Source organism: Amblyomma mixtum, chromosome 1 (assembly GCF_055824585.1).
Source record: "Amblyomma mixtum isolate Tamu chromosome 1, ASM5582458v1, whole genome shotgun sequence".
NCBI classification, from domain to species: Eukaryota; Metazoa; Arthropoda; class Arachnida; order Ixodida; family Ixodidae; genus Amblyomma; species Amblyomma mixtum.
The window spans coordinates 208,691,188-208,709,368 of NC_143012.1; the positions used below are offsets into that span (position 1 = coordinate 208,691,188).

General features: G+C 43.7%; 1 non-coding gene across 1 annotated transcript; it reads right to left on the reverse strand.

Annotated features, from left to right (window-relative positions):
* Positions 1–12,713: 12,713 nt before the first annotated feature.
* TRNAV-AAC (transfer RNA valine (anticodon AAC)) lies at positions 12,714–12,786 on the reverse strand. The gene has a single exon. It is a non-coding gene; the product is annotated as a tRNA-Val (tRNA).
* Between the last annotated feature and the right edge of the window lie 5,395 nt (positions 12,787–18,181).

Genomic DNA, 18,181 nt, shown 5'->3' on the forward strand with positions numbered 1-18,181 from the left:
AGCTGTCGCACACTGACAAAAATGCTGGCGCCAAGAGGGAAGTTGGAGGGAAAGTGCAGTGAAATCGGTACGTGTTCTGGAAGGCAACTGCTTTATGACACATTGTCTATTCAGCAGTGGTTTAATCGAACTCCTACTCGACTACTGATGAGCTGGAAGTCTACGAAGCAAGGGCCTGACAAAATGATCGCCGCCCATTTTGGCATGATTTGCCAAGCACAGATAGATAAGGTGGGAATTTCAACGCTATCTGTTACGATTTACTTACAAATTTAACATCATACGAACATGATGGAGCGCCAGCTTAGATCTTTTCGAAACTTGCTATCAAGAATCACAGTCTAAATGACTTCGAACGTTGGAACACATTTGCCTTATCCAAGTTGCATTTCTTCGTCGACATTCAAAGAGCGTGCCATAGCATCGAGAAGTTATAGGCCGCGAATTGCCAGCAACGTCAATTATGTGCCCACTTTTTCAGAGTTGCGAACACTTCAAGTTCAACCCAACTGTGCATGCACGCTTCATTGATAGTGTGGGACAGCATATGTAAGAAAGTTGGCAGAAATCTTTTTACCCCCTCTACAGGATTACTACAAAACGACTTGGTATACCAATGAGTACAGGCGGCCTTTTTAGACATATGAACAGCAAACAAATACACTTGAAGAAGGTTTGCACTACATACCCATTTATTACACAGAGATCGATGACTTCGAAATTAGAGACATACACAGTTAAATAGCGGATTATGGTAACTGTTAAGTGGAGATACCTTTAACAACCAACTACCATCTACCAACCTGCTAAGAAACGAACTCTTCTACCTTTAACAGATGGTCAAATCGACTTATAGTTAGATCCTTCCAAACTGATGTAGTCCCTGGACCAGACAAGATTACTACAGTATATACAGAGACATTGTACAAGATTTATAGTTCTATCTTTAGAACACTATTCAACACATGTCTTCGAATCAGTTATTTTACAACGGCCTGGAGGCAGTCGAGAATAAGTGCAAATCCGAAACCAGGAAGAAAGGGCAAGAGCTAGGACGGTGGTTTGGGCCTGTTGGTTGCTGCCCATAATCAGAAAGGATTCGCAGCACAAATAAAACGCGCACAGAGGAACCGGAACAAACAAGACAGGTGGGTGCTGCACTTCACACTGATTTTATTTAAAAATTCGACGTTTAAATCCAATCAGTCCTGCTGACGGAAAATTTAATCGCATTCCCCCGGAAAAGCCATTTTATTCTCAAGCAATGACAGCGAAGGCGAGCTGATGCACTGTGTGCCTTTTATTTGTGCTGCGAATCTTTTCTGCATTATTAGGTGTTAGTTTGCACTCATGCTGTCGTGTCTTCAGTCTTCCTGTCGTCTTTTTTTACGGATAACCTTTGATGGCATTACAAGTATCAAGCCCGACAACATGTCTTGCTGAAATTCGCAGCACTATGCTTTTCTGCATCATTCTGTCAAGCTGTGAAATATCTAGATCTAAAGAAGAAGTATTTATAAAGATTTTGAAGAGGTCATGCACGTTAGGAAACCAGATATCTGAAAGAGAGAAATCCTACAAACCCTTCATGACATGACTAAAATAATAGAGAGATCCTTTAACGAGTTGAAGTCTTGGCCCCTCAAATAAGCTCCGCGGCTGGTAAGAGGAGCGTGAAGGCTTGAAAGGGGTCAAGGTTGCAAACTTTGCAAGCTCAGAACAGGCAATATTTCCAAATACACCAGGCATTCAAGCACCAATCTCCCATTGCAAAATATAGAAAAAGAAAACGAAGAAGCAAAATCACGATATCCTAGAATAGGAGCAAACGTTGGAGGAACGAAACAAAGCCTTTGTAAAACACATTTATACGCATCCATACTCCACCACTGGAACACCGACCGGGAGGAGTGATGTTCAAATCAACAAAAGAACGGGAAGCAACTGGCTTCGAGAGATATAAACAAATCGAAATGATGATGGAGACAACCCAAGTTATGGTTTGGAAGTTTTTGCTGTTTCTTTATGTTCTTGGGTTATCGCTAAAAAAAGTGCCTTTGAGAGCCGACCGGTTCACTTGGCTGTGGAGCTGCTGAATATAGCTATCGTTATTTCATCTTCATCTTCCTCTGTAATTCCCTTCCTTTCCCCAACACGTTTTCTCCTCTAAAATTTTTGTCACGAACAATGACTTTTTACTACTAAGCCGCTGTCATTTATTTCAAACTGGCATTTCCTTTTTCCCATGGCACAATAGTGGTGCTGGAATAGTCCCCTTCTAAGGTCTGACTCTACAGTCAAGGTTGGATATATCAATTAATTCATTAACCTTTCCCCGAGAAGGTGAAAGGAAACTGCAGTCAGGAGAAGGGCAAGCATCATAGTGCAGAAAAATGGCCTCGTATGTGTATTTTGTGAATATAAAGTTCGGATTTTTTCCACAGTTCCCGAACAACCAGACAGTTTATTTTATACTCCCTCTTTTCCTTGAAATCTTGCTCTTCGGACTGAGGTAGACCCGTGTAGAAAGGGGTAAGAAAAAACATCACGAGTAACATGTGCACAGAGAGGTTACCTACCTGCCGAAAAACTAAGCTACTATGAAAGATATCCACTTCAGTTTCCTTCAGTACTTAAAAATTCCGCACGATATGGGATAAAAAAGTGCATGCGATCGGAACAAAACGACCAAACACCCAAAGGGCTTCTTCCCCGTGTTTTTATCTTTTTCTTGATGACCGGAACGTGAGTGCGACCTACAGTCACCCATTCAACCCTATCACAATTACTATGTTTATGCGTCAAGATGTCCATGTTTAAGGCTCCTCTACTCTTTATGTTATGGAAGGCGTTGAGCTCAAATTGTATCCCTTTTATGCCCAGCGGATAGGCAAAGTTCCGTTATTTCCATTGCAGGTACGTTTTTTTTTTTGAATTTTTTCTTTATTTATTCTCAGAAAGAGTACACAAACTGTTGTTTGGACCCATAGCCTTTACGGCTAGTGAGGGGTCCAAATACAAAACAAGTACAATATTACTGCAGAACGTGTAAAATAAAAAAAAACTTCAAGATTAACACACACAATTGAATTCATTCCTACATTTCCATGGAAATTAAATAGTGTTTTAAAGATGCCGAAAAGTTATTTTTTTCTTTAACTTCATTAGGGATTTCATTCCACACATGGGCTCCGTTGTATTCTAGGAGTCTCCGGCCGTACATATTGTAACAAGGTGGTAAATTAAATAGATTGTTGGTTGCAGCTCTTGTTTGTTTCATTGGTAATCTAAATAAACTAAGGGGCAGGGGGTTGTTAGATTTTATTACATTGTTTACTATTTCAGCTATCTTCAGTTTATATGCCATTGATAGGGGTAAGATACGAAGCTGCTGAAAGAGTGGCCTGCTGGGGTATGTATTATTTGAATAAGTTATCATACGAATAGCTCGTTTTTGAAGGCGAGAAACAGGATCTAGGTATGTTTTATATGTACCACCCCATGCTTCCAGGCAATAAGATAATTGACTGTGCACAAAGGCGAAATACAGAATGCGTAGAATTGGAAGATCAAAGCAGTCCCTGGCCTTTAGTAAAATATGACAACCATAGGCTAATTTGGAGCAAATATTATTAATTTGTTCTTTCCAGTGCATATCAGACGCGAACAGGACACCAAGATACTTGTATTGAGGCACCCTCAGCAGAGTCGTGTTGTCGATTGTTAGAGATATATGTTCGTAGTTCATGTTCTTCCTGCGCGAGTGAAACACGGTGTACTTTATTTTCTCAGTGTTAAGGGTTAGCCGATTACTTTTAAACCACTGCGAAACTTCACTAAGCTCTTCATTAATTATACATTTAAGTGCCTCTAAATTCTCCCCTGTAAAAAGTAATGCAGTGTCATCGGCATATATTACAGCTTTCGAATATTTCAGCATTGATGGAAGGTCATTAATATACAGGGAAAAGAATAGCGGCCCAAGCACGGAGCCCTGAGGCACACCTAGATTAATGCTTTGTGGTAGTGAGGCTAAATTGTTCACGACAACATATTGTTTCCGTCCTGTAAAATAGCTTCTAATTAGATCACAAATTTTCCCTCTTAAACCGTAGGTTTCCAATTTCTGTTGTAGTATTGTGTGATCAACCGTATCGAAAGCTTTTGATATGTCTAAATATACTACTATGGCCAGCTTATTATTATGCAGTGCAGAATTTATAAGTTGTGAAAGAACAAGAACTGCGGCTGACGTTGACCTTTGGGGCCTGAAGCCATGCTGATTATGACATATAATGTTATATTTATTTAGAAAATTTTGTATACGTTTACAAAGAACCTTTTCAAAAACTGTATTAATTGCATTTAATACCGATATTGGTCTGTAGTTTCGCGGATCAGATCGCTCACCGCCTTTATAAATAGGTACAACCCTAGCAACCTTCAGCTCGTCAGGATATATTCCATTTGCCAATGAATGGTTAAAGATGTGTAGTAGATGGATCGCTAGTATATCAATGTTGTTTTTTATCAGTCTAACGGGTATTGCATCAGGTCCTGCCGCCTTGCCGGCTGAAAGGCTGCCGACTGCAGTGATTATTTCTTCTATGTCTATGTCAGGCAAAGCAAAACTGTTGTTAACACGTTCCGGCATCTTCGCCGTAGGTGCGTCAGCATGAACCTGCGCGGCAACCGTAGGCCCAATGGAGGTAAAATAGGTATTAAATGATTCTGCTGTGTCTTCGTCAACTGTCTCAGGGAGTGTTGCTGTACTGGATCGCAAGCCGATTGCGTCGTTCACTATATCCCAAATTTTTTTTGTACTTCCATGCGCCTGTTTCACCAGTGATGAATAATATTCCTTTTTTCTTTTTCTCATAAGAGATACAGACAAGTTCCTGCAACGCTTATACTGGCTTAGGTAGTATTCGTTTGATCTCAGCTGCTTCCATTTGTGATACCATTTGTCCTTATCTTTTAACACGGCTAATATTTCAGTATTCATCCAAGGACACGTTGGCTGGCTGTATTTATTAGTGTTCGGCAGAGAGCTCTGTTCAATGGCATTTTTAAGGATATCTAAAAAGTTCTTACACTCAATATTGACGTTTTCATCATATGCCGTAGTGAAGTCGGCTTGTTCTAGTGTTTCACGTAGTGCTACATAGTTTATCTTACTTCGAATTTTACACTGCGTCAGCTGCGCTTGTGGAGGCAGGTCTTTTTCTACTACAAGAAAAATAGGTGAATGGTCAGCTACCACCTCAGCGCAGGTACCGGCCAGTACACCTGGTTCAATATTACAGAGGGCGTGATCTATTAGAGTACTTGAAGTACTTGTAACGTGGGTAGGTTCTGTAATAAGGTTGCGTAAGGCAAATGATTCGAGAAGGAAAGTGTAGCTGTTCTGTACTCCATGTGTTAGATCTAAATTGAAATCGCCCATTATGACAATATTAGAGCGACGTCCATGAAAACATTCTGTTAGAATCATTTCGAACTTCTCAAGGAACTGCGTTATCGATGTGTTTGGTGGCCGATAAACCACACCAACCATCAAACCATCTTGAAGTTTTATGAACAGGGTTTCAATGCAGTCAAAACTAACAGACGCAACTCCCATTAGCTGGTAGGAGACACTATCTCTGACAAACATCCCTACCCCACCTCCGCTTGCTCGTGTATCCCGTGGCTGGGATAAAAATTTATAACCCGGGAAAGAGACTACTTCATCACGCTTGAGCCACGTTTCACTCACGGCTATTACATCAAAACAGGATTTATACCTTGCCATATGTACAATCAAGTTATTTAGGTTACTTCGTATGCTGCCCACGTTACAATGCAAAATTGAAAAGCTTTTATCACGCATCAAATCGTCAACTTGTTGAAACGTAAAAGCCATGTCAAAAGAAACAGAAAAAATGTCATGCTAAGATCTAAACGACAGAAAAAAAAAAGAAAAGTCACACAACGCTGGCCAAGTCACCTTCACTTGTGATGTGCAGAACAGTGGAGTTGTCTGCCCTACGCATCAAAATTTTTCCTTGTGACAACCAAACAAACTTCCAGTTGTGGTCCTTAGCTGCTTTCTTTGCTTTAGATAGTAGTACTTTGTTTTCAACACACAGGTGCTCATTAACAAACATTGGTTCTTGTTCTTCAAAACCAAGCAGTCTCGTGTTCAGTTTGGTCTTTTTAGCATCATTGAGCACTTTATCTCGGATAGACCTTGTGACAAACTTGACCACCACGTTTGGCTTATCCTTATCTTTAGAGCGCACTCGATGCACTACATCAATGTCAGACTCGGCAAGTTCGACACCCAGGCAAGAAGCCACCTTCTGAACAGAGTTGACAAGGTCCTCATTCGGAGCAAGCGGAAGTCCCTTGATTTCAAGATTTATGTTCCTGGTGAACTGCTTTAGCTCTAACATCTCTTTTTTTGTCTCTTGCAGTTCATTTCTCAGAAGCTCATTTGTTTTCTGATAATGTTCATTTTGTTGTTATATTATTATTGACATTGTTTTTGTTCTGCACCACGTTGTAGGTGGCGGTGGTGGTGTGACACTTTTATAAAAAAAAAAAACTTTATGGTAGGCGTTAAATAGGTGCCGGGCCAAGGTGAATGGGCACGTCAGTTTCAGATCCCGGGAGGCGAGCCAGATGGGTCACGGTGGGGGTGGGGGGAAAGGGTAGGCGGGGGACTGTAAGGCTACGTGGCACTGTCTAAGGCAGTGTTCTATGTCTGCATATGTGTGTGGACAGTTTGGGCACTGAGGTGTGGATGTGTACCGGTACAGATAAAGTTGGGCTGGTGTATGTAGGAGATTAAACTGTATTCAGAGAAGAATGCGAGCTTTACGGTTCGATAAGGATGGGTGTGGTGGTGGTAAATCAGCTAAGTACAACTTTTGCTGCGCGTAGTATTCGTCGACAGTGTGTTTGTAAGCCCTGACCGCCTGCTCCGTCGGTGGGCTCGTCCATGGGACCCTTCGGTGGACCCTTGGTTACATGGGCATCCCGGGCAATGAGCTGGCTCCCCAGCTTGCCTGCTATACTATACACGGGGTGCACCATGTTGCAGTGATTTGAATCGAGCTGACATCAGCGCGGTAACTGAAGACCTGCAGATGTTGCCTTTACCATGCCCCTGACGCCTGCAAGCCGCCGTATTCTGCACGAAGAATGGGCAATACGGCAAACTGTTCTGTTTTTGCGTTGCCTCACGGACAACGTGCAGTGTTAAAAATGTGAACTAACAACAAACAATACTGCGCGAGGTGTGCTTTTGTTCGTTTGCTCATGATTAAAGCTCAGGGACGCAGCTTTATTACTCGGTCTGTGACACGAGACGTTACCAAACTTATCTCGAATGATACTTTGTTGTTATAGATTGCCGTGGGCCCTTAACTTGTAGCGTCAGTTTTTGATCTCCGGTTGCAATAAATAGCAGGGTTAGTTACATAGTAAGTGATAATGGGGTCACCGTTCTGTGTTAAGCATTCTTTGCCAGTGGATTTCGTCACTACGTGAGGTGACATGCGATAATGTTTTTTTCTTTTTTATACAAAAATATATTTTCAACTTAGGCCTTTCGCACTTCCTCGTAGTTTTCTTTACTGTTTAAAATTAGCTCAAGTCTGTTATGTACAGGAAATCCGCATTCTATTGATATTGTCACGTTGTAGTGACGGCAGTCCAGTGGTCAGGAAGACACCAGCCAATCTTGGAAACGAAGGTCTTTATTTGGGCTGACTTGCGCCCGCAAAATAACTGAATCACTCGGCGGCGGCGTAAGCAACAAACGTGCTCGTCGGTCGTCGAACTACGAATGTCCGCTGCTCGCGGCATCGCTCAATTTAAAGCCGGCAAGGAAACTTCCAGATAGCAGGACAAGATCACCTACAGCAATCTGGAAAAACCTACATGCAGCCTTTCATGGCTGCGATCAATTGAGATTAGACTGGTTGCTTCTCGCGTCACGAACAAAAATGATAACAGCCTTTTCCTGCAGCCTTGAGTGTGAACGAACAAACACTACAATGATACGTGGCATCACCCCCCTTCCAAAGAAGCATCGTCTCGATGCTTTAAAATGAAATTAAACACGGAGAATGCTTCGAGAACTTAGAGTCCTTTAGCGTTCCTAATAAGGTGTAAGGGCAGCGGTAAAAGCTTCAAGTCTGGCCGTGTCGTCGTCGGTGTTGTCGTCGGTGTTGTCGTAGTTTTTGTCGTAGTTTTTGTCGTCGTAGGGATCGTCGTCGTCGTAGGGATCGTCGTCGTCGTAGGGGTCGTCGTCGTCGTAGGGGTCGTCGTCGTCGTAGGGGTCGTCGTCTTCGTAGGGGTCGTCGTCTTCGTAGGGGTCGTCGTCTTCGTAGGGGTCGTCGTCTTCGTAGGGGTCGTCGTATTCGTAGGGGTCGTCGTTGTCGTAGGGTTCGTCGTCGTCGTAGGGGGCAGGGTCTTCTGTTTTCGTCGTTTGAGGATCTTAGTTCTTGCGCTCAGAAGCAACCTCACCTCCAGAGGCTGCTTTATTCAGTTTAACCTTCAGGGGCTGGGGAAGCATCCACGCACTGCGTAGCTTCGGCTAGGAGATACTGAGTGCGGCGACGATGGCGACGGAGAACGCGATAGGCGGCTCGGCGATGAGTATCCTTCCCGACGCAAAAAATCCTCGATTTCGGCTGGTCGCTGGCCGGGTCGGGGTCGTGGGGCGTCGCAAGGGAACCCTCGAATACCCATTCTCCTGTATCGGCAGTACCGGAGAATGTGAGCGGCTTCTCCGCAGTGGAAGTATTGTGGGCGGCGCTGGTCGGGTGTTCTTCATTCGACGCATTTCCTCGGCCGTGTACGACGCTCGTAGGACGGGCGAGTTGGGGCGAGATGGCGGCGGTCCAACGCAGCTGGCTGAGGGCGATAGGGGCTTGGGTCCCGTCGTCGAGGTGGAGGACGGCGCACAGCTGCGGCGTAAGTCATGGCTGGGGGCTGCAGAGGCTGCGTGGGTGTCGGCGTCACACCCAAGGCCTGTTGAACTTCGTCCCGGATTACTTCAGTAAGTGGTGAAACCTGCGGCTGCGTTCCATTTGGCAGCAATCGTCGGAGCTCTTCTCGTACTACTTGGCGTATAACCTCCCGCAGGTCATTGCTGTTAGCGGTGTCCAGGCAGTTTGCTGAAAAAACGCGCTGCTGGCGCTCATATTGGCGGGCTCGGGCGTCAAGTGTTTTTTCCATCGTGGAGGCCTCTTCTATGAATTCCGCCACGGTTTTCGGTGGGTTCCGTACGAGGCCGGCAAAGAGTTGTTCTTTAACTCCTCGCATAAGCAGCTTGACCTTTTCTTCTTCCTTCATGTTCGAGTCGGCACGCCGGAAGAGACGCTTCATCTCCTCAGTGTACACTGCAACGGTCTCGTTTGGGTGTTGTATGCGAGACTGTAGCAGCTGCTGGGCTCTCTCCTTTCTCACGACGTTTGTGAAAGTCTTGAGAAGCTGCTCTTTGAAGGTTGCCCAATTCGCGAGGCTGGCTTCCTCATTCTCAAACCAGACTCTTGCTGGTCCTTCCAGGGCAAAGAAGACGTACCTAAATTTCATGGCATCGTCCCAGTTGTTAAAGACAGCCACTCGGTCGAACTGCTCCAGCCATTCTTCGGGGTCGGCGCCAGGCGAAGCGTCGAAGGTTGGTGGCACCCGGGGCTGCTGCAGAATGATTGGAGTCGTCGTCTGGGGCAAGCTCATGGTGGACGTTGCTGCTGGCTTCCGCTTCCGGGTAGGGTCCGGCAGATTCCCGAACTCTGGTGCGTCCCCTTGCAGGCGTCGGCTAGCGCGGTGGACTGGACTCAGGTCCTGCGGTTGATGACTCAGAGGGCTGGCGTCACGGCTTGTAGGGGGTGTCCGGAACATGAAAGGCTACCCAGCACCTCCACCAGATGTCACGTTGTAGTGACGGCAGTCCAGTGGTCAGGAAGACACCAGCCAATCTTGGAAACGAAGGTCTTTATTTGGGCTGACTTGCGCCCGCAAAATAACTGAATCACTCGGCGGCGGCGTAAGCAACAAACGTGCTCGTCGGTCGTCGAACTACGAATGTCCGCTGCTCGCGGCATCGCTCAATTTAAAGCCGGCAAGGAAACTTCCAGATAGCAGGACAAGATCACCTACAGCAATCTGGAAAAACCTACATGCAGCCTTTCATGGCTGCGATCAATTGAGATTAGACTGGTTGCTTCTCGCGTCACGAACAAAAATGATAACAGCCTTTTCCTGCAGCCTTGAGTGTGAACGAACAAACACTACAATGATACGTGGCAATATATTCGTTTGCTGTCTGTCCCCCTATCCGACAAGTGTTACCTGTGGAGCTGTTAATTTCGTGTGCCTTTACAGGAACTCAGCCGAAACTATCCTGCGAGATAAGATTTTCTACCTCTATTCTGTACTGAGTAGAAATGTTTGCTCAGTAGTTAATTCGTTTATTTAAAGGCAGATCCTCCATATCCTAGAAATAACATTGATGAAAGATTACGACGTCTGCCCATAGTTTTTCGCAACGGCGCCAATATTTTCAGCAATAATCGGTACATTCACGTATTGTTTTTGTCGTCCCCTGAAAGTAACTTTTACACCTTTGCAGTGTTCCATCAAACAATTAATCATAGTTTGCTTTCTGGATCTTTCTTCGGTTTTCTGTGCTTGGTATGTGTTTTTTCTGTTCTTGAGCTGTTTCTTTTATTATAACAAATAAACCACTTAACGTGTTGACACAAAATTCTAAATAAAACGGTTTTATAGATAACAAGTACGTCTAGTTTCACAAACTAAACAGCAAAGTTTTCGCCTAAAGGCGAATAAAATTAACAACAAATGCTTTGTGCCTGCCATGGATGAAACCTGGGACCTTCGGCATGTTAGGCGAACGCGATATCCACTACATCACAAAGACAGCTGCTCTAATTTATTTATATTGAGTTTATTCGACGGAGTTCACAGCGGTGTAAAATTTCTGAAATCGGTTGGGTGGTCTTAAACGACGTGTTCCCCATAAAATAAGAGCCTGAGCTTTTAGTTTACGTAGTCTTTAGAAACTCTATACATTCAACAAAAACGCAAGTGTTGATCACGGTAAAGCCGATGTCATCGAAATTGTTATTGAACTTCGGTTTACGCATTATTATTTGGTTAATTTATGTTCAAGTTGAACTGAATTATGCCTGAAAGCAGGAAAGGTAGCTAAGTCTAAGCTGAGTGAATCAGATCTAATCTGGATATGCGTCTTGTTATCGCAGCCTTACCTTTCACTTTATGATTAATAAGAACGCAGCGCCTGTTAAGACTTTACCAAGCCGCTCAAACTCTCCCTTTCATGGCACAAAACAGGGCTGATGGGTGCACTCGCAGGTCTACGTTTTGCGGTGTAATGGATGTGCGCTCAAGGAAAAGCGGCTCTACTATTGCATTTATTTTTACTGTTATGAAAGGAATGAACGTGCTCAGCCAACCGAACATCGCATTTTAACCTAATTGCACGGTGCACAAATTAAATGCGAAACCGCAATAATGATTTCGATAACTTAGCTGATTGGTAGTTTATCTCCCGCATTAGCCCAGACATCCTTGAGGAGGAGTACGTATAGATGAGACTGAGGTAAACAGCACAAATGGATTTTCAGCCGTCCAGTGTCGTAGATTCGTGCGCGAACTGTTGTCTGCCATATAAATGTGAAATTCTCTGTGCGTGCATGTGTGTATGTTAAGGTTATGGTACGGATGCTGTCAGCGCCACTTTAACGCAAGGTTCTAGCAATGAAGTGTGAGCAGTCATTGCCTGCACTTCTAGAAGCTGAATCACATGTACCCCCAAAATTCCACTGAAGGCGGGTATTCCGGATTATTAGGCCCACATTTTTTCTTCACTTTTACACGCAGTGAAGAAAATAGATATTGAAACGGAAAGAAAGTTAATCAACAAGTAGTCAACGATTCGGAGTGTCACTATCAAGAATTTGGTAACAGCATGACATTAGTCTTTTTGCTTCAGATTTACTGATCGCGTAGAGGAAATTCGTGACAACCGGTACAAAAAGACAAGAACATCCCACATAGCCTAAGTCGCTCTGGGACGTTAAACCACAATAGACCTAAACAAAAAGAAAACACTTTTTTTTTAAATAAAATAAGTGTTTATTAAACACTTATTTTTGTAAGGGGTTACTGCAGCACAGAGTCAAAAACCCCAAAGTTCTGGGTTCCAGACGACTAATTAATAGAGGCATGAAAATGACCCACCGCTATAGGAAGCCGTGTTCAGTAAAGTACACTTGAAACACGCTTTGCTCTTCACAAAAGCAGAATATTCATCCTTCTAGGTAGTGCAGGAGTTTTCGGTAAATTAACTACGGAAATCAGAAGTCCTTTACTCAATAATACAGTCTCGACACTGCTGGCATGACTAATCCACCGGGGCGACTCGGTGGCTTTGGCGTTCGGCTGCTGACCCCGAGGTCAAATGTTCGATACCGAGCGCGGCGGCCGTATTTCAGTGGCAGTGAAATACAAAAACTTCGGTGTGCTGTATGAAGTCAGCGCATGTTATGAAGCCCAGGTGCTCTTAATTAATCTGGAGCTATGCTATACACGTGGCTCATAGCCCGAGTGCAGCTTCCGGGCAGCTTCCGATCAACGTTAGCTCCATGACTGCGTAGCAAGAAAAAAAAAAACATTGTGCCTGCCAGGGATCGAACCTGGGACCTTCCGCGTGTTAGGCGGATGTGATAACCACTACACCACAAGCACTTTTTTTTTTGCTCTAGTGCATGAATGAATACATCAGTAAAATATCGTAGTTGTCATGCCCCTTGGCAGACAACCGTGTCTAATGGACTTTCATTAACACAAGTTGGTCCATCAGACTCAATACATCCTCCGCGTAATCTTGTTGCTCCAAGACTTTTCTCAATTCGTACACATGTTCCACAAAATAATCACATACCGATCGTGCATCCAAGTCACAATGTCTAACAGCCATTCTACTCCTCCAAATGCTGTGGAGGCCCAATAACATAATCTGTTCGTACTGTAAAACATAACTTTCAGTGGTCAGGTACCGAATTCCGCGCGGTGTCAATGGCAAGTCCTTTTTTAGGGTTCTTTGCAAAACATCCCAGTAGAACACTGCATCCCAACAATCCAGGAACACATGTTCTACCGTCTCCGGTTTTCTACACAGGAGACAGTTCGAGCCTCAAGGAACAAAAAGGCTCTTTTCCTCTAGCCATGTTTTTACTGGTAGGGTTGCGGTGTGCAATTTGAAAAAGAATGTTTTGACGCCAGGTGCAACAGTCATCTTTTTAACTCGCCTGAGAACGTCTTTCCCAGGGCCTTCACAGTATAAGGTTCTGTACAGTGGCGCTGGAAACAACTGTTCAATAAGATCCTTGTATATTCGCTTCGGCGTTACATTCGCTAAATACTCTAGAGAGAACCGCACTTGCAAAAACCTGAACGACCCGACAACCTCTCGCAGGAAGCGAGACACTGTGTACCGCCGAGCATTGCACGAAGAGACAATGAATTCTGGAAGTGCACTGGATAACATGATTTGTATGAATGTTCGCAGGAAGGCGTCATTTTGGTCACGCAGGAAACAAAACCTTGAAACAACCTGCCGCACTCAGAGATGCATTAGAGACAGTCCCCTGACCTTCACTCTCCGGAAGAGATTATCTCTGCGAATTCGTTCCCAATTAGACGCCCAAATGAAAATCGCAAAAATCCGATGGAACCTTTGGATATTGGTTCGTGCACAATATAATACTTGGAGTAAATACATGATTCTTGCCACAAGAAAGGTGTTACATACAGTTGCTCGCGCGAAGATAGAAAGATTACGGCCCATCTATCCTTTGGTCCGGTCCCGCATTTCTTCCGCTTTCTCATTCCAGTAATTGGTATTCTCTCTATATTTGTCCAGCGGGACTCCCAAATAAACTCCGGGAGTTGTAGCCCATCGGACCCCGCAGAACGTTTCTGGTTCCAAGTCCCATTGCCCATGCCAGAGTCCGAGACATTTATCTATATTAATAGCGCTACCAGTTTGCCTGCAAAACCTTTCGGTTACTTGTAACGCTTCTAGAATACTTTTGCGGTCTTCACAAAAGAGGGCCACATCATCTGCATACGCCAGTATTCTCACCTCACACGCTCCCAACCTAAACCCTCGGATGCGCTCGCTCGCAGTTATCATCCTACAAAAAGGCTCCAAATAAATTGCAAAAAGTAAAGGGGACAGTGGACATCCTTGTCGAACAGATGCCCTCACATCAATTCTTTCAGATAACATTTTGTTTACCATAAGACGTGTCGAGCAACGTGCATAAGCCATTTTTACCCCTTTGAGAACAACCGAGCCAATTCCAATATGTTCGAACAAACAATAGAGTATTTCATGCGACACCCGATCAAATGCTTTTTCAAAGTCAATTTGAACCATAGCAACTTTCTTATTTAAAGCATCGCAGCACTCGAGCACGCTGCGTGCAACATGAATATTTTTAAATATGCTTCTTGTTTTTATTCCACACGTTTGGTGAGGTCCTACAATATCCTTTATGACGTATTGCAATCTCTTGGCGAACACTTTCATCAGAATTTTATAATAAACGTTTGTTAACGTGATCGGTCTATATCTTGTTACTTTTACCAGCTTGGCAGGGTCATCTGTCTTAGGAATTAAGACCGTATGAGCATTGCTAAACGAAGGTGGCAGCCTGCCAACTTCAAAACACTCTTTGAAAAGATTATAGAGCATAGTGGCAAGGTCACATTTAAAGCTCTTATAAAAGGCCGCAGTCAAACCGTCAGGTCCCGGCGACTTTCCGGCATTCAATTCATCAATTTCTGTCTCTATTTCCTTAATACTTATTTCGTTCTCTAGTTCTTCAGTTATCTCATTGCCTAATATTGGCATAAGTGGCAAAAAGTTTTCCCGGAACCCTTCTTCACTTGGTGCTTTGCGTGCAAGCAGCTCACGGTACTGTTCCACGAATGCACTCAAAATTCCACTTTGTTCACTGAGGATTTGTCCTTTGTATTCGATAGTCTACACCACAAGCACAGCTGAAGGACGCTCACAAGGAAGCTGCCGTCGACCGAACCCACTGCCAGTGCCCTACTTCTGCATCGAGTCACACCGTTTGAAGTCCCGGATGTTTCGACACACTCGATGCCAGACTGCACCGTTAAGGAAAGTGCTGCCTCAAAGACAACGAAACGCACACTACTGTAGCCTCCAAATTATGGCAGTCTAAGGCAGAAAGCTGGGCTAGTTGGTGTTTGGATTGAGAGGACATAGTAGTAGCGCTAAAAAAACAAGGACGACAGGGTAGCGCCTGGGTTGTCTTTCTCTACCCTGTCGTCCTTGTTTTTTTTAGCGCTACTACTATGTCCTCTCAACTCTATGGCAGTCTCCCGTGACTGGCATCGTGCTGGCTTTCACAAAATTTTTGAATTTTTTTTTACTGCAACTTGTCCCCGGTCAGCAGGGCATCTTATTTTCTTCAAGGATAATTAAAACCTGCGGCCGCGATAAGAAAGGCTGAAAGAAAATGAAGTTTTAAACCGGCAAACTTAAATGATTTAATGACTACAGTTAGGGCCCACGCGCGACGAACTAATTTTCGTGGACAGACGCGCGCGGGCTGAGTGCGAAAGTCCACGCACGCAGGCTGCGGTTCCCTTTCGGATTTGAACGTCGCCGCAGGTGTTGTGCTATATATATAAGTTTTATATTGTATTAGCCTTCCATCTCCTGTCCCTTCTTTTTAGAGCTGCCTCTCTTTTTTCCCGCCTTTTCGCACTCCATTTGCCTTTTATTTCCGCTAGATGCAGTTAAGGTGATTTTATAGTTGCGAGGGCTAATGCTTAGGCTAGCGAAAATCTCCTTATTTTTGGTATTTTATTCTGAAATAAACCACTTCTACGACAGGACGTGTTTCTATCTAGTACCGTAATTGAGGCCGCTTAGTTCTGAGTTTCTGCCTGTTGGAGCTAGGCTAGAAAGTAACGATCGCGTTCAGGACGCAGTGAAGTGTGCACAACTTGTATTTTTCGCTTGTACAGTGCAAAATAAGTTCTGTTCCCATTCGAAATAGTAACTTTATTTCCGTCACTAACATATGCTATAATATTTACCAATAGTCACCAGGAGTATTTGAATTTTCTAGGAAACGAAAGTGCCATTAAGTAAAAGAGTCCGGGAATTTCGCGAACAAGTGCTATTAGGGCGCTCAAGACAAATTTTCTATATAGCTTCTTTATTTAATGAGCGCTACTCTTTTAAAGCGTCACGTAAATGACGTACAGTGTCGAATCCAGTGCAGATTAAGATGCCAGTTGTACGCTCTTTGAACAGCATGCCCAGTTAGTGCACAGACTTTAAACATTAGCTAAGAACGATAAAGCTTAGTAACCATTCCGTTAGGAAAACTTAGCTGGATATCACGTCACACTGAATATTATGCTATCAATAGCCCTGTTTTTGGAGACGATTATTTTTGTGGCTGGTGCAATTTTTACCGATAAAAGCTACAGAAAGCTTTCCTGTATACATACGCCCTTTCCGAAAGAAACGCGAGAAAGGACAGCTGAATTCAGAGCACATCAACTTAATGACGTTCCGAAAGAGAGAAAATAGAGGGGCGCTTAGTTAACCGCTATATAGATCAGAGATGAAGAATCACTCACTCGAAGTAATTGATTTTAAAGGTGGAGCCTATATTTCTAAACTATTATTTCTTCTTCTGACTATATCGGAAGTAGAATCGATTGTAGTCTCGCAACGTTGTATCGATAATACTCAGCCAACATGTTCCTTCTCTGGCGTTCATCTTTCCAATGCACAATAGCCAAACCCCTACCTACAACGCGGCCCTTAAACGTGGACAGTGCCTTACTTTCTCCCTTCCCGAAAAGAAATACATATATTTGAACTGAGCCACTTGCACCAACTGATTAAATGACGCTTAAACATAAAGAATGAAGGGCTTTTGACATTTGCATCCCCGTATGAGACAGAATTTGATCACCTAAGAGCATAAAATTTTCCACCAAAGTCACGCGCCCTTCAAACATAAGTCGCATGTGTCCACGAAGCCGCAGATCCGCTTGTAATTTCCTTCATTTTCTCCTTTTACTACAGCAACCTTAAAAACCATAGAAAGGCACTGAATTAAATATTTAAAGACCGTATGTATGATGTCCAGCTAGTTGATACAGATTCAAGAACGGTGAACTCTTAGAGCTTAATGTAAATGCAGTTTGTAGGCAGCACTAGTTCAAGGAAAAATATGTGCATATGTTAATATAATATGTGCATATGTGATAATATATAATATGTGACATGTGATAATATAATATGTGATAATAAAATATGTGAATATGTGCATGTGATAACCACTACACCACAAGAACAGCTGTCGCACGCTGATAACAATGCCAGCTTGAAGAAAGCTTAGAGCGAAGAAGCGGTGAAACCTGTTGGTGTCATCGAGCCCCGTGTTTTGCGACAGATTCTGTATGCCGCAGTGGTTCACTCGAAGTCCTACTTGACTACAAATGAGCTGCAAGACTTCTCAGCATTGACCTGATTAAACGATCGGCAGACTTTTTTGCTTAATCTCTACAGGGACGTTTGTCGACAGAATGTATTTCCAACGTTATTAGTTCATTTACGAAACCACTTAACGTGATAAGACATTTTGTCTTACCGCTTAACGTGTTGAGAAAAAATTCTAAATAGATAGGCTTCAGGATGACGCACGTGCGTGGTTTCTCAATGTTGTGATCTAAATACGACAATAAACAAAAACCTATATGCCTGCCATGTATGAAATCTGGGACCTTCCAAGTGTTCAATAAAGGAAAATTGCATGTGGTGTACTGGTCATCTCATCCGCATAACACAGCTGTAACAATTTAGTTGTGACGTGGTCTTCGACAGAGTTCACATTGGAGTGAAATTTCTGCAATCGAATGCGTATCCTGAAAGCGCCTATTATTGGGGCACACAACTGAAACCGCCAGGTTCTGCGTTGTATGCGCTAATTAATAGGACAAAAATGTCCACCTCCTAGGAAACTGTTTTGGGCAAGCTACTTGTTGGACGATTTGCTTTTCTAGGTGGTGCAGGAAT